Genomic DNA, 16187 nt, shown 5'->3' with positions numbered 1-16187 from the left:
GGAAACTTACATTTACACCATTTTTTAACATAATCCCCTTGCATTTCAACGCACTTGGTCCATCTTTGCACAGATTTCCTGATGCCCTCATAAAATAAGTTTTTCGATTGAGCTGCGAGCTAGAAATGCACCGCTCCTTTCACTGTTTCGTCCGAGAGACAGTACTACCAACATAAAGAAAAATATAACTAAATTGTGGATAATAATTGACTTAACCTCGTATATATTTAGTCAGTATACATACACATAGACATTTTTATAATTATTTTTAAAACAATTCAAAACAATTTTTTACAAAAAAATTTATTGAAAAAAAATATATACAAGAATTTTCATGATGAAATTATATTACTATTTTTATCACTTGAAGAAATATGCATACGTTGAATTTTGATGTTGTAGATTTTAATTATACTTGTAAATTTAGTAATTTTGATAACCATAAATTTATGGTTTAAGCCATCTTAAAAAAAAAGAAGAAAGAACAGTTTTTTCCACCATTTCATTTGTTTCCTCTTGAAAGGATAATTGGCAATGATTTGGTCATTTCTATCACTGGATTTATTTTTTTTACAGTCAATGATGACATCGGGTTTGGATTTTGTATCTTACCTTCTTTTGAACGAACTTGAACATCTGTTCGAGTCATTTTATGAGCTGATAACAACACTAAAACATCGCTTGTATCTTTCCACTTTAGACATAGAAGCTAGAACATAGAAGAAAATTTGTCAAATGCTTTTTTGAAAATGTTCAAAATATTATAGGTAATGTCTACACGATAGTAAGTGGTATCTGGATTAGAAATTAATGAAACAAAAGAACTAGGAGAGAGTGAAATAAGGATGTATGTCATGTAAAAAAAATTCTTTTTTTTTACATGACATACATCCCCTTCCTTTCTAGGAAGGAGAAAGAATAAAGGAAATTAAATATGCAGATAACATATGTTCACTGTTAGCAGGGAATGAACTGCATTTTATAATCAAGAGAGAGTAATTATAATTGTTATCTTAAACTGCTAATTAACTAGCTGATAATTAACTAACTCTCATCATAAAACTCTAGTTACTGTAAAAGCGGGGAAAGTTCTGATGATAGGCCATCCTGTATTGATCACGTTTTCTATAAATCAATTTTATATAAACACAACGTTTCTAGTGCTGTCATTCTGGTACATTTTAAGGATCATAGGGCTTTTGCTATAGTTATTTCTAAGGATGGAGCTCAAAGTAATTCATAAAATGAACATAAAGTACCCTTATGAGTGCTAAAAATTAGGAAATTGTTAATTCTGAGATAATGCAAAAATTTAAATGCAAGATAATATTTCCAGGGACAAAAATCACTAACTGTGATCTCAAAGCTGTAATTTAGGTTTTACCTGAAAATTTACTTGAATTAGTGGAAAATATGAAAATCAAAATAAATTACCAAACTTTGTATACCACCTCCCCTTAACCCACTATAAATTACTTTGAGGCACAAGGTAAATTTGAAAGGATACATTGGTTATAAAACTGCTTGACTTCTTATGAAGCAGTATACTAATTTCATGTTGTAAATCTATTCCATGGATAAACTTGCCTTATTATTTTAAGTATCTAAAATATTAAAAATCACAACTGCAAAAAAAAAAAAACATTGCTCTTTAATATGAGGGTAATTAGTGTGTGGATGATAATTTTGTATATATAGTCTATGACATTCCTAGTAATATAAGGATAACAACTCAGGGTCTAGTACATCTAAATCACTTAATGACTTAAGCCGTTGAGCTGCTACGGTGGAACATACATATACCTGAAGTACATTACACTCCTTTTTGGGCAGTTGTGTAAAAATTGAGATTCAGCAATATTCTTTCTCAAAATGGACTTTATTGAAAAAAATAAAAATACCATCTAGTAGAAGGAGATTAAAATCCCTTCTTGCCCGCAAATCTGTAGCCTACCACCTTCAACAAAAATCATAGTATTGCACTGTTAAAACTTTGTTTTCCCAAAATACAATCTACCTTCAAAAAAAAAAAAAAAATTAAATTATGTAAGGGAAGTTCACATATTGAGGTCTAGTAAGGAGGTCAACAGGATTTCCAAGTTCTGTAGCAGTAGAAACAAACCTGCAAATTGTTTTTTAATATTTTACTTCCAACGCCGCTTTCTAATTTGATACTTACGCTTAATCGTAGACCTGAACACAGGGCAAGCAGGCTTCAATCAATAAAACTTCACAAGTAATTATTTTTTTCAACAAACATTTGTAGTATACATTGCAAAACTGCTTGACTTCTTACTAAGCAGTATACATATTTTATTTTATAATGTAAATCTATGCGTGCATAAACTTACTCTCAATTATTTGCAGAGTTTCAAATATTAAAAAAACCATTGTTCTTTCATACAGGATAATTGAAAGAGCATGCAGGTGACAATTTTGTACATCGTATAATTTTTTTCAAGTTTTTTGAAACATAAACATATAAATGTATAGCCTATGACACTCAGAAACGTAAGGATAACAATGTGGGCACATATATAAATCAGTTCAACTGTTGAGCTTCAACAGTGCTAAAAATCAGAGGATTGCACTGTTAACTGTTTTTTGAAAATACTATCTGCCTTCAAAAAACTACACAATATGTAAGGAAAGTTCATATATTGACTAATGAATCTTGTGCTCTAAAGAGAACAAAGGAGTCAGTCAACAGGAACTCTGAGATCTGTAGCGATAGAAACAAACCTGCAAATCTACTTAATATTTTACATTAATCATGTTTCCAATTTGATATTTATGCTTAACAATAAACCTGAAGAATAAGCGTTCTAGCCATTTTCAATAGAACTACAAATATCAAAGTAATGATCTTTTTTGATGAACAATTGTAATATAAATTCTAAAAATGCTGGACTACTTAGTAAGCGGTATACTATGATTTATTTTATAATGTTGTAAATCTACTCCAAGGATAAATTTTCATCAAAGAATTAACTGTTACAATAGGCAGAAAATAACTGGAATCAAAAGATACGAGTGTGCAAGAGGAGTTTAGTTCTATGAGATCAAATTATCATTAGAGCTGAATTTAAAAAAATTCTTTTACATCATGTATGCCACTTTGATAATGGTTTTATTGATGATCACTTGCATGCCGTTCAATTTATAATTAGTACAAGTAACTTTGAACCACCAGCATGGGGGTATAAATAATGTCATATTAGAATATTTTTGGAAATTTATGTAAACTTTTATAATTATGTTAATATAACAATAGAAACAAACCTGCAATTCCACTTACAATAAATATTGTACTCATACGTCCAGTTTTCCTTTATAATTAGATACTTCTGCTTAACTGTACACCTGAATAATATGTGTGTTGCTGCTTTTCGAGGTCACAAATCAAATATTAAATGTAATCTTACAACAATCCTTCCCTTAAACCTACTGATGGACAGTTGGACCATGAATTTGTGTAGACTACACTAGTGATCATATACTACCATATTGTAGAATTAACAAGTTTTGTAATGCATTCTGATATTAGTTTTATTGTTGATGATGATGATGATTGATGATCGCTGAACAATGACTGATCTGTGACCCAATCGGTACCCATTGAACGTGATCTGTGATCTAATCGGTGCTCACTGAACAGGGATCAACTGTACAATGAACGGTGATTTATGACCTGATCGGTGCTCAATGAATAATGGTGATCATGATCTGATCCATGTCAATGACAGCTGATTTATGATGGTGGTGAATACTTATTATTATGTTTCTGTTATGTAATGCACAAATCAAACTACCCTAGTTTTATTTTGACACCTTAGGAACCCAAAAAACCAGATGCAAATATTCCATATGTACATGTATGTGTGTTCGGTATTCACTGCCCACCCTGTAGCACCTCAACATGAGGTTTCTCCCGTCGGGGTCCCCCAAAGCATCCTCGAAGGAGGCCGACTACCCATCCTGGAAGCCAGCAACCTCCTCTGCTAGAGGGCTACCCTTCCCGGCCCTAACCTAATGGATCCAGGCATGCATTTCGCATGCCCTTCACACACCTCAAGGGTCCCTGATACCATCATCGGGAAATCCCGGGGTATAGTGACTTGTTAGTACCCACTGTACTAAAAAGGAGCACTAGTGTAGCACTGATGTACAGCTGCTGTAGTTGTTTTGGTATGTTGTAACATTATAATTAAATAAATGAATATTTAAAGTGGCCGCTAGTACCCAACACCCACATGAATGAAATACAGTATGTGCGCGCGCTTTAGTTGGAATCTTTGAATTAAATAAACAAAAAATATTATATTTAAATGATAAATATTTTAAATCGTTGCATGTGTAAGCTGTGCATCAGAAAAAAAGCAGTATCTTTTTGGTTGGCTGATTTTTCAAATCTTGGGAGTGTAATTTGTTTTAAGGGTGCCTGTTTTGAGTTGGAACACAGTAAATTAGAGGAAATTGTATTAATAGTGTATACAGTTACTACAGCTACTGCCCTTTATAGAGACATCAGAGAATCCCATGTATTTCAATAGAAACAATTCTACTACCAATGTTGGATTTCATGAAATTACCTATTTTAATGGATTTAATCAAATGCTACTCTTTAAAACTATTAGCATGAACAGTTTGGTAGCTTATCTGAGGAATTATTCCATAGAACTCCTAAAGTACATAACTTCTTTTTTTGATTTAAAGGAAAGGAAGTATTGTTTTCAAAAGAAGAAATGACATTATTGTTTGAAAACCATTTATGGAGTGGAAAACCATATTGTTGAATAATTTAGAAATATCAATTTTTAACTGAATAACTTCTTCAAAGTTGTCTGAACCTGTTATTAGATCATCAACATAAAAATCTTTTTGAATGGCCTTGCATACAAGTGGAGATTCATTTTAATTAAATACCGTGTGGCCAAATATGAAACTCAAGTGGTTCCATACTGTTACCACACATAATGAGAAGGGTTTTATCTCCTGATCTGGAGAATCACGCCAAAGTATACATTGTAAATTGGAATCGCTAGATTTAACTAATATCTGACGATACATTTTAGCTATGTTAGAAGTAATGATGTAATTATTGATTTTGAATCTAAGCAATATGGAAATTAAGTTTTATTGAACTACAGGTCTAACTAAGAGAGTATCGTTGACGGATAAACCATCAGTGGTTTTCGCTGAACATTCAGATAGCTCGAATGTTAGTAGTTAAACTTGATGGTTTAAATAATGGATGGTGAGGTAAATAACATACATTCGATTTGTTTATTAACAAATCATTGGAGTTGAGTAGTGATAAATGATATAAATCTAAATATTTTTGTTTGAAAGCGGAATATTTAAGTTTGGAAAAGTTGTTTAGCGTTCTTTCCAAAGATAAAAATCTATTTTTAGTATAGACAAAGGAATCGCCTAGTTGAATGTTAATACTCTTGCATGGTAATGACACAACAAATTTGCTGTGATTATTTCGAATAGTATTGGTTTGAAAATGTTTTTCACATGTTGAGGTTTCATTGCCTGAAGTATCAGTATTAATTTCTTCAAGTTTCCAGAAATTCTTGAGTGTAGTAGATCATCACATAAAATTTTTATGAGCGTTACGTACAAGAAAAGATGCAACATTATTGTTGCCCTCACTGTTATTAGGAAGACTACCGTTAATTACATATCCTAATTTAGTTTCCGATATAATAGGATATCTGAAAATATAAATGAATTTCTCAGGAAGAATAAATAGAATTGAGCTACAATTAGTACATCAATGTTATTTGGTATTTTAATTTTGGGATCAGCCAGAAATATATTATGACGTAATTTGAAGTGAGAAATGTCAAATGCAGATGAATGCAATGTCAGTAATATCTGGTAAAACAACGCATTTTACTTGAACAAAATGTTTCTATAATGTGAGTGTAACACTGTATTTGGACTAAACTAATAAATTATTTATGCCTGAAATGAGTAGATTATTTTTATTAAGTTTAAGATCCAATTTGCGGGCAAAACTAAATGAAAAAAATTTGCTTGTGAACCAGAATCTAACAGTAATCTACATGAAAACGTATTACCACGTATATCAGTAGTATTACATACAGCTGTTGACAGAATTACATTTTCTTTTGACTGATTTTTAAACAAACAATAGGTTATACTTTCAGGTTTATTGCCATCAACCTTAGAATGTTAATTTTATCCATATGAACAAGCGTATTGGGTTTCTTATCACAAATCTTACAGAACAACATTAATTAATACAATGACCTTTACATAAACAATTAAACAACAATTATTTGCCAAAAAGTTTTTACAATTATCTACGGACAAATTTAAAAATTCTTTACATCGATATAAGTAATGATTCGATTAACAAAATGAAAATCGATACAAATTGGATTTTACATAACTAACATTATGAATTTTGTGTTGTTCATTAGGATTTAAATTAAAACGTTTGGTTAAAGATCTGGTTGTATTTTATGACGTATTCACTTGCGTGTTTGAAATGGATAAATTAATATTTTCTAAAAGTTTTCATCTAGAATAAAGAAATTCAATGAAGTCTGTAAAGGTGGGAAACCTCTCATTTGACAACCTTTCTTTCCATAATCTTGAGGTGTTATGATCCAATTTAGATGTTAAAAACTGAACTACGATAAATAAATTATGAAAGCATTATGAAAAGCAATTACATATTTATTGTCAAACCGTACCTTTAATAATTCTAGAGCAACAAGATAATTTTCATTTGTTATTGGAAGATCTTTAATTTTTAAAGAATTAAATTTTTTAAAGAATGTAAACAGTGTCATTTTTGAATGTTAGTTAAATCATCGCTATTACGAATTAAATTAATAAATACAAGATATATTAATATAACACTGTCATTCTAAGACATTACCTTTAAATATTGGTATATTTATAGGTTGTAATTGAGTTTGTTTAAATGATGTATTTGTACTAACTTCTTGATTAGATGATTTTTGATTAATATTATTTATTAAATGTTGCAATTTCCATTCTACAGTACACTAGTTTTCCTTGACCTGTTCATGATGGAATGATAAAACATCATAGTAATAATCTAATTCAAGTTTTGATTGAACGAGGTCATATTTGCATTGTAAATCAAGATTCCTTAATTTAATTTACAAGGCATGACTATCACCTTGTGATGGATCAAATTTGTCAGTAAATGTGGCAATTCTAGTTATAGAGGCCTTTATTGACCCCCTTTGTTTAATTAATTGTTCCTTTTCCATAATAGTGATTTAAATTAATATAAATTATTGATAATGTAAATTAAATGTGAAATAATTTAAGAAAGATCTTACATAAATGATATAAAATTAAGACACTGTGAATCCCTTTATGCAGTAGATTTTTGAATATGAAGATTCTTAAATAATTTTTGAGTTCTTTTGATTATAATTATATTGTAATTGTAAATATCATTTATACGTATAACATTAATAACTTATAAATCTTTATGTATGTTTATCGTATTAATAAATGTAATCAATGATATAAGACTAGATGAGTCCTTTGAGACTTGTAATAGTCTCTTAGAAGACTGGAATAGGACCGAATGAAGCGAGGAGATTGCTTATATACTGTGTATGGAACCGCTGAATCGTCAGGAGCCGAGTGTATCTGAAAGGAGCTGTGTAAACTGTAAAGAACCGAGCGATGCTGACAGGAGCTGAGTGCATCGGAAAGGAGCTGCGTGAACTGTATGGAGCCGCTGAATCATCAGGAGCCGGATGCGACCGAAAGAAGCCAAAGATCTTTAAATTTTAAAAGTCTTCATGAATGAAACCTAAGACTATGAGTTAATTTTCAACATTACTATGAGTTAATTTTTCTTCTTAATTTTTAAACTTCTGTTTTTTAATTAGAACAAAAGAATATTCCATAATAATTTTACTTTAAGATGAAAGAGAATAATGAAAATACAAGATATATTGTAATTCCGATGAGTGATGTTAGAAATCGGTTTGACCAGGAATTGTGATTTACCGTTTACATAAATTTATACAGAATGTTTATACGATGGTGAGCCGGCTATACGTTTTTGATTTTACTTTAAAAACTAAACAAAAAATATCCATAGGAAAAATGGTAATTTCTTCTTTGTTCTTCCCCATCTGTAATTTTGTTTCTTTTATAAAAAAATTTATATCTCAAGTTCAGATCTAAGAATCACATCGTTATTTGGTAAAAGTCTTGGTAATAAAAGTTTTAAAATTAGCAAAATATCAGGACTTAAATACCTTAACAAATTACAAAATGTTACAAAATCAAAAAATGTTAATTTTTTGATCCGTTACATAAATATAAGGTTCTCCATAAATATAAGTTTTATCAAAATGTATGTTATTAAGCCTTTTATTATTTTTAAATCAGTTAAAAAATAGCCGAGTTATGGCAGATAATTGAAGTTGTAATTTTGTGTCTGTTTTCATGTCCTCCACTTTATGTTCAATTCGATTAAATATTAATTGTTTTTATATATTGTTAATTCTAGTATTGTAAATTAGTATCAAATTAAATAATAATTTTACGATAGACCTATTATCTTTTCACGAGCACGGTATATGTATATCATACGCGTTATAATACAGGGAATATTTATTTAGACGTGCTACAAATGTAGGTTTACCCGGAAATCGACCGAATCGAACAACAAAGTAACGTTGCTGTAATGTTTCAACAAGATGATGCGCTCTCGCACTTTACCTAGTCGTTCGACGGGGCCTTTCGATGAAAGATTTCCTAATCGTTGAGTCGGTCGAGCCGGTCTTATGCTTTGGCCTGCGAGAAACCCGTATTTGACACTCCTAGACTTTTTTCTACGGGGATACGTTAAAAACAATCGTCTTTTTTGGGGTGGGGTTGCGATTTTGCAATTATTGTTATTTTTTAATCGTTAACAAATGCGCCTAAGAAAAATATGGCGAAATTCCCTATAAAGTGACGAAATCGCCTGTGATTAGACAGAATCTGGAGATATTGAGGGCAACCTTGTTCTACAGACTCATCCCGCTGACCTTTTACGCTGAAAATGTAATGCCATCAATGCTCAATATATAAAAGTAATCTGACCACGTTTGGTCAAAATCGGTTCAGTAGTTCTTGATATAAAGTGATTTAGAGGCCAACCCCAAACACACACACACACACACACACACACACACACACACAGAGAGAGAGAGAGAGAGAGAGAGAGAGAGAGAGAGAGAGAGTGAGTGAGAGAGATTGTGTGTGTGTGTGTGTGTGTGACATAGAGAGAGAGAGAGAGAGAACCTTAACCTTAACATCCGAAAAATTTCCAGGGTGTCAAAACGTCAAGATCCGGTGAAAACCACATATGCCCAAATTGGACCGATACAATACTTTCCCTTCTATACCTATAGCGCTAATCTAGACGGGAAAGTAAAAATGGAGATATATATGATTTATTGGATATCTTTCTTTGAAGAATGATATCACGCTGATTTTCCTGATGGTAGGTAGCAAGACTGCCTTTTAACCAGAGATTTCGAGTTTTAATTATAGATACTAAATTTTTTAACAGTATTCGTCAGTCAGATCTTGCGATAACGACCTCAGAAGCGGTGTAAACGATTCCTGTTGGCGCGTTAAAATATCGACTTTTTGAAATATAAATTTTCTTTTGTTATTTATTAATTAGCTTTTATCTCGATTAATTTTTAATTATTATTCTTGCATTTTATATGAGAATAAAGTTAACGCGTCAAATTAAAACAGATATCACGCAAGGCTAACCCTAGCGTTTTTGCCGCCGTAGGCAAACCCCAAAAATTCCCGCCACCGCCAAGCTTCAAAAAAAGTTTAAAATTAAAAAAAAAAACAGAATTATAAAAGAAATATGTTAACCAGAAAAATGACATATAATTGAATTAAGACAATAATACTAATACAGATTTACGGAAAATTGTTTTATTGAAAAAAAAATTACATTTTTAACGAGTTAACAACTAAAACAAGTACCTACTATGTTCAGAGATGATTTAAATATACTTTTAAAAAAATAAACAAAACTACTAATAAATAGTAAATAATATTATTTTCTACATAGAAGTAATCGAAATATATTTTTGCGGGTAGTTATTTTTTTTTGCGATCTAATTCAGACGGCTTTGTCGCTACTATATTTTGCCGCCGTAGGCATCGCCTACCTTGCCTACGGCCAAGGGCCGGCCCTGAAACGTGAAAAAATATTAATTTTACCGTTTATCGAAGAACAGAATGAATTTTTCCAAACGTAGTTTACAGAAGTATACTTACAAAAAACAACTTTTTTTTCAGAACTTTGAAAGTTTGCTTAGTGATATTACAGATATTACTATAGAAAATAACTCTCACTGTTTGAAAACCTACTTAAATATACGCAGTCACAAATTTGAGTATACAATTAAATTGTAGTCTGTTCTACATTTCACTGTATCAAGCAAGTTGGACATGTTCGACAAACAAAAACAACACAAAAAAGAATAAACCTTTGTAAACCATCTCGTGGAAACTGAATTCTTACATAAAGTTACCGACACGCCGTGCAAACTAACTAACTTTTTTAAATACGGATAAAGTTTGCGTGATCCACTTCTCAGTAAGAAATATATAAATATAAATGTCAAAAATAGTAAAATTTCTGTTATACATAATGTAAAATGTTTGGACCGTCTAATTAGATAATAAATTTTCATTAGATAATAACCCGATTTCATTTACAGTGGGTCAAATCACACTGTGTCGCTTTGAAATATTTTATTAAACGCTAATCTTTCATCATCGTTATCTAAACGATAACGATGATAGGGTATACGTAAACGTAAACGTAATTTATCATTACGTTTATGTATACCCTATCTAAAATATAATACTATGTTTTGTGATTACTTGAAAAAGTAAAAAAAAAAAAAAATACTAAAATAGACTATCAGAACTTCGTTTTGTACCGGTAAATGTGATTCGTGTAAATTATTTCGTAAATTAAAAATTCTGATGTTTCCGTGCATTTATATTTATGAATATATAACATTTGCTAAGAAGTAAATGTTATTTATTATTTTAATAAAAATAAAAAAGCGAAAATTGTAATTATCCGGTAACAGATTAACAAGCGATTTTCCCTTTGCAAGCGTGCTTGTACGTGTGAATTCTTGTATTACTGATGAACCTATGTTGTACACATGTAGTTCTATCAAGACGGAACATCAGATTTGATTAAATTAAATAAAAATATCAACCCCTCGTGTACCGTCGGTATATTAATTTAATTTATTGTAAATACATCGATTGCGATATATTATTAAAATCCATTTAAAAAAATCCAGATTGCGATTAAAACAAAATGTTTATAAATAAATGTAATAAAATATTTTTTTTATACTAATAAATAAAATAAAATAATAGTTCAATAGCCGATGACAAATATAATTTGTAAAATTCTATCGGTCATAGCTCATAGAGGACTATTTTACTAAGACGAATTTTAGAGATAATTTTTTTTTTGTTTGATTTTTTGATGACGCGCCAAAAGAAAAGAATTGTCAGTCGGTTACTAATGCCAGGGTGGAGAGATACAGTGAGGGGAATCACCCCCCTCACTGACCCGCTGCGCCTCTGTCCCACTGTTAATCACGAACAACAGAACGGCCAGCTGTCTTCCTTCGCGTCTGATTGGCTACCGTCGGACAGTACTGATCACGCCATGGTACAATTCAAATACAACCGCTAACGTAACGGTCATCACTTCTAAACGAGTAACAAAGTTAATAACAGCATCACTATATCTTATATAGATGTTCGATATAATTAAATTAAATCAAGATTAGTCCATTATTTTATATCGATTACATTTTATTTAAAATAATATTAATAATTTCCTTTAATTTTAATAAATACATTAAAAATATTACGATAAACTATATTCGTTTTGTAAAGTAAAAAAAATTTAACAATAAATTATAACAGATCAAATTTCTCCTGTTTTATTTACAATACGACCTCGTAATATCCTACACGTGTAGTTTAACGAGCGAGGAATAATAGAATCAAACTCGAGCCCAGCTTTTTTAGAAGCTAACTATATCGACTGAACGGCCAGTTTTTAATATGATTGTTATAAACTTACTTTAAAATAAAGCATTAAAGGATAAAAAAAAAAAATAATCAGTAAAACTTATAATTAAATCGATTATTTATGTTTCTAATAAATAACGTAAAAGACGGCCAGATAAATACAATATTGCGTTACACGCTATAAACAACCTACATTCCTACATTTATGCAATTCTTTAATGTTTATAAGAACATAAAATATAATGTTATTTAATAGATCAACAAACATCAACTAAACCGTTTGCCGACCGACCTCCTAAGTAAGAAGCTTCGTCCGGAGGTCCCGGGTGAATCTTAGACACGGTTGGAATTTTTAATTTAATTTATATTATTGACTCGTTTAATTATTTATCAAAATATGAATTTATATTACGGAATATAAGGTATATGTTTAGTGAAGGCTGTTTGTTCAGTTTTTAGTCAAGGTCGCAGACACAACGTTGTTCGAAAAAAAACAACGCATTAAACGGACTAGGTTTTGTCAACAAATCAGTGAATGGTGTTATAAACAACATAACCCAAGCTTGTTTATTATTACAATTCTGACCTGTGTGCGATGCCGTTACCAGTCGCAAATACTGAAAGATTGATAAACGCTATATTAACCCACTATATTATACCCTCCATCGCATTATTTAATCGCGTACTATTTTTCTTAATATTAAATATTATTATTCAAATTTCTTACAGTTTGTGTAAAAAAATAACTTTCTATTTTGTTTTTGTATTGAAGTAAAAATACTTGTAAAACACGATGTATTAAATCTAAGCGTATGTTTTCTATTTTTCAAGTGCAGTAAAGTATAAAAAACCGTTTCAATATAAAATGATTTTCATTATTATTACTATTATCTCATCATCATCAGCCCCCTTAGCCTCCCCCGAAAAAACTCCTAGCTACGTGCCTTTCTGTCTGTGTGTGTGTGTGTGTGTGTGTAAAATCTCTCAGTCACTCTCTCTCTCGCTGTGTGTGCGTGTGTGTGTGTGTGATCGTTATTTTCTCACCACGGTCTGTCCTTTCAAACAGAAAGAAAAGAAAATTCGGAAACCTAACTTGTGTATATTAAGACAAAAATAAAGCAAATTTTTTAATTAATTTAAATGGGTTAATTGAGTATTTGTTTTCTAACGCGAAAGATAGTAACAATTTTTTTCAAAAAAAAAAAAAAAATTAAAATGAGACACGATAATATTTAGTTGCATGCCAGTTAATGAACACTAACATTTTAGCCGAGCGGTAGCGTCTCGGTCTTTCCTACGAAGGTCCCGGGTTGGAATCCCGGTCAGGCATGGCATTTTCACAGTCTACAAAATTCAAATTTGTATCATTTTATTCTATCCTCTGAAGCAATACCTAATGTTGGTCTCAGAGGCTAAAAAAAATCTGATGAGGACATCACTGTCTTCATTTTTTACGCCTATTAAATTACATATACGCATTTTTTTTTAAAATGAAAAGTACATAAAATTTTATTTCATTAACTTCTGATATTTTTTCATTTAAAAAATGTTTTTTTATTGTTATTGAATTATAATTTATTGTAATTTTTTTTTAAACAGATGTTAATAATTATTAATAAATCAATATATTTAAATTAAAAAAAAAGAGATGAAGTCTGATTCGAACCTAGGTGCCTTCCTCTTGTAAGATCCAAATAATTCATTAATTAAAATTTTATTTGGCTATAACTCTGGAACCGATGAAAATAATTATCACTTATATCGTTGAAAAACTCTCAATGAGGATTTATTATTGCGATTAAGAAAAAGTCCAGGATCCAAATTTTTTTGGATTTTGGGCTGTTTTGGACACTTTTAGCCCGGTCGATTGCAATCAAAAGGGAGGTGCAAAACTAGATGTTATAACAGTCTTAAATCCAAAATTTCAACATGCTACGGCTAATCGTTATTAAGTTATGAGAGATATATATGTACGTAAAGACGTCATGCCGAAACTATTCAAAATGGATTCAGGAACGGTCAAGATGGATATTTCCGTTGAAATCTGAAAAACGAAATTTTTCGCGATCACAATACTTACTTACTTCGTACAATTAAGTTTAAAAAAAAAATTAAATTTGTTGTGCTATATGACAGCTAATTGGTATATAAGAAAAAAGTTTAACTTAAAATGTCTAAACGAAGGTAGATTAGTTCACACATTACTTAATCTTAGTATTATTAATAAATAAATAGATCTCATCTCTCTCTCACTCTGTGTGTGTGTGTGTGTGTGTGTGTTTGGGCGCGTGCGTATTTGTATTGTAGATTTGCTTACAGTAAACGTTGTAATCGGCTAAGTTAGATAAATTTATAATTAGTGTAATCATATCATTACCCCCTTACATACCACTTGTTAATCTTTTTTATAATCTATAATAATTTGCGGTTCAGTTTAGTTGTGGAAAATTTTTCAGATACTAATCTGGAAATCGAACCCAAGACTTTGGTTTAAGATTTAGTAAGCAAAGCACGTTTTCTGTGGCACTGAAGCGGCAACATTACATTTTTTATTGTTAATTATATTTACCAAAAAAAAAGTATAAAAGCAAGCACGCGAATGTGCTTTTGTATACGTGCAATCATTATGTGTACGTGCGCGGTTGTAATTATATATAATAAATTGAATATTAGATAAAATTAAATAATTGAAAGCCTCATAATTACCCGTTTATGTACCGTTAGCTATGTTTTTTAGCTAACACATACAGGAGAATTTTAAAAGTCGTTTTCATTTATTATGTTGTACAATTTGTAAGTTATCACGGTGAAAAAAAAGTCAGAACAAAAATTTTGGCTAAATTTTGTCGAATAAAAAAATTAATAATAAATCTGACCGTCTAACGTAAAAACCGACCGTTTCGATCTGCAGAACACATCAATATAAATTTCAAGAAAAGTGTGAAAATATTTGTAAAGTATTTCACGGTGACAATAAAAGGAAATTTACCTTCCTAAAATAGATAGCTAAATTATTAATCACCAAATGCAGACACAGGTAAAACAATTTGTTAACAGAAACGTAAATTTTTTAAAACAAAAAACAGAACTTCAATAAAATATTGATATCCGAAATAATAAGTAGCAATTATTAGAGCACATTTAAATAAAAATAAATTTAGTATACAAAAAAATGAGCAACCCCTTTTCTAGTGTAACGGTACTTACTTGAAAGCAACTTATTTTTATAAAGTAATCTACGTATATAAATTTTATTTAATTTAAATTAAAATAACAAGAATAAAAATATATTTCGCTAAGCTAAAAATAATCATTTTTGCCAAACAATTCATTAAATTCCCATAATTCCTGCTAATGAGTTAACCTTTTGTAATTAATCACATTATTTGTGTACTATTTTGCTTATTACAAAATATTTTATTGAAAGAACTTACCTAATTTACATGTAGAATTCTTCTCTAAATGGTCGTTTAGATTCGTGTAAAACACTACTATATATACTGAAAACAAATAACGTATAAGTAAACAAAATTTGATACGGTTTTAAAAACACCATTAGATCGGAAAGAAATAAATATCATTTATTGTACATGACAACGTTAATCGTACGTTAATACTACTTATATTAGATTAATAAGTTATCAGAAAGAAAATATTAGATAATATTACAATCTAAGTTTTCTTTATTTTTACTACATCGCTGTATATAATGGAAGCAGCTAATAAATAATATAAACAAATATAATTTTTCATGACGTAACAAATATTTTGACACACGCAGTTGTTTTGACTAATTGTAGCCGAACCAAGTTGAAGGACGAAATAGTCGGATACAGTCACAGCAATTACGCTTCCTGATCAATTCTATCTGTACACTCCCTTTTACATACACCAACACGTACAAGTTACCGCAGTTAGTAAATTTTTTTCTCCGCTCTATCCGTAGTTCAGAACCCATCTTTTTATTTTATTCTGTTAGGTTTTTTTTACTATTATTTTCTTATTAATCTGCATAATTAATTTTAATTTTCTAATTAATGTTTTTATATTAAAATATT

General features: G+C 30.2%; 1 long non-coding RNA gene across 1 annotated transcript; it reads right to left on the bottom strand.

The window, feature by feature from the left end:
• Positions 1-349: 349 nt before the first annotated feature.
• On the bottom strand, positions 350-16187 carry LOC142321094 (uncharacterized). Its single transcript, XR_012755577.1, has 3 exons — positions 15564-16187; positions 14104-14173; positions 350-709 (listed from the first exon to the last, which is right to left on the bottom strand). It is a non-coding gene; the product is annotated as an uncharacterized LOC142321094 (long non-coding RNA).

This window comes from Lycorma delicatula, chromosome 3, assembly GCF_047948215.1.
Source record: "Lycorma delicatula isolate Av1 chromosome 3, ASM4794821v1, whole genome shotgun sequence".
NCBI classification, from domain to species: domain Eukaryota; kingdom Metazoa; phylum Arthropoda; class Insecta; order Hemiptera; family Fulgoridae; genus Lycorma; species Lycorma delicatula.
Note: the sequence above shows the minus strand (reverse complement) of the source record. Positions and strands in the feature narration are given on the sequence as shown.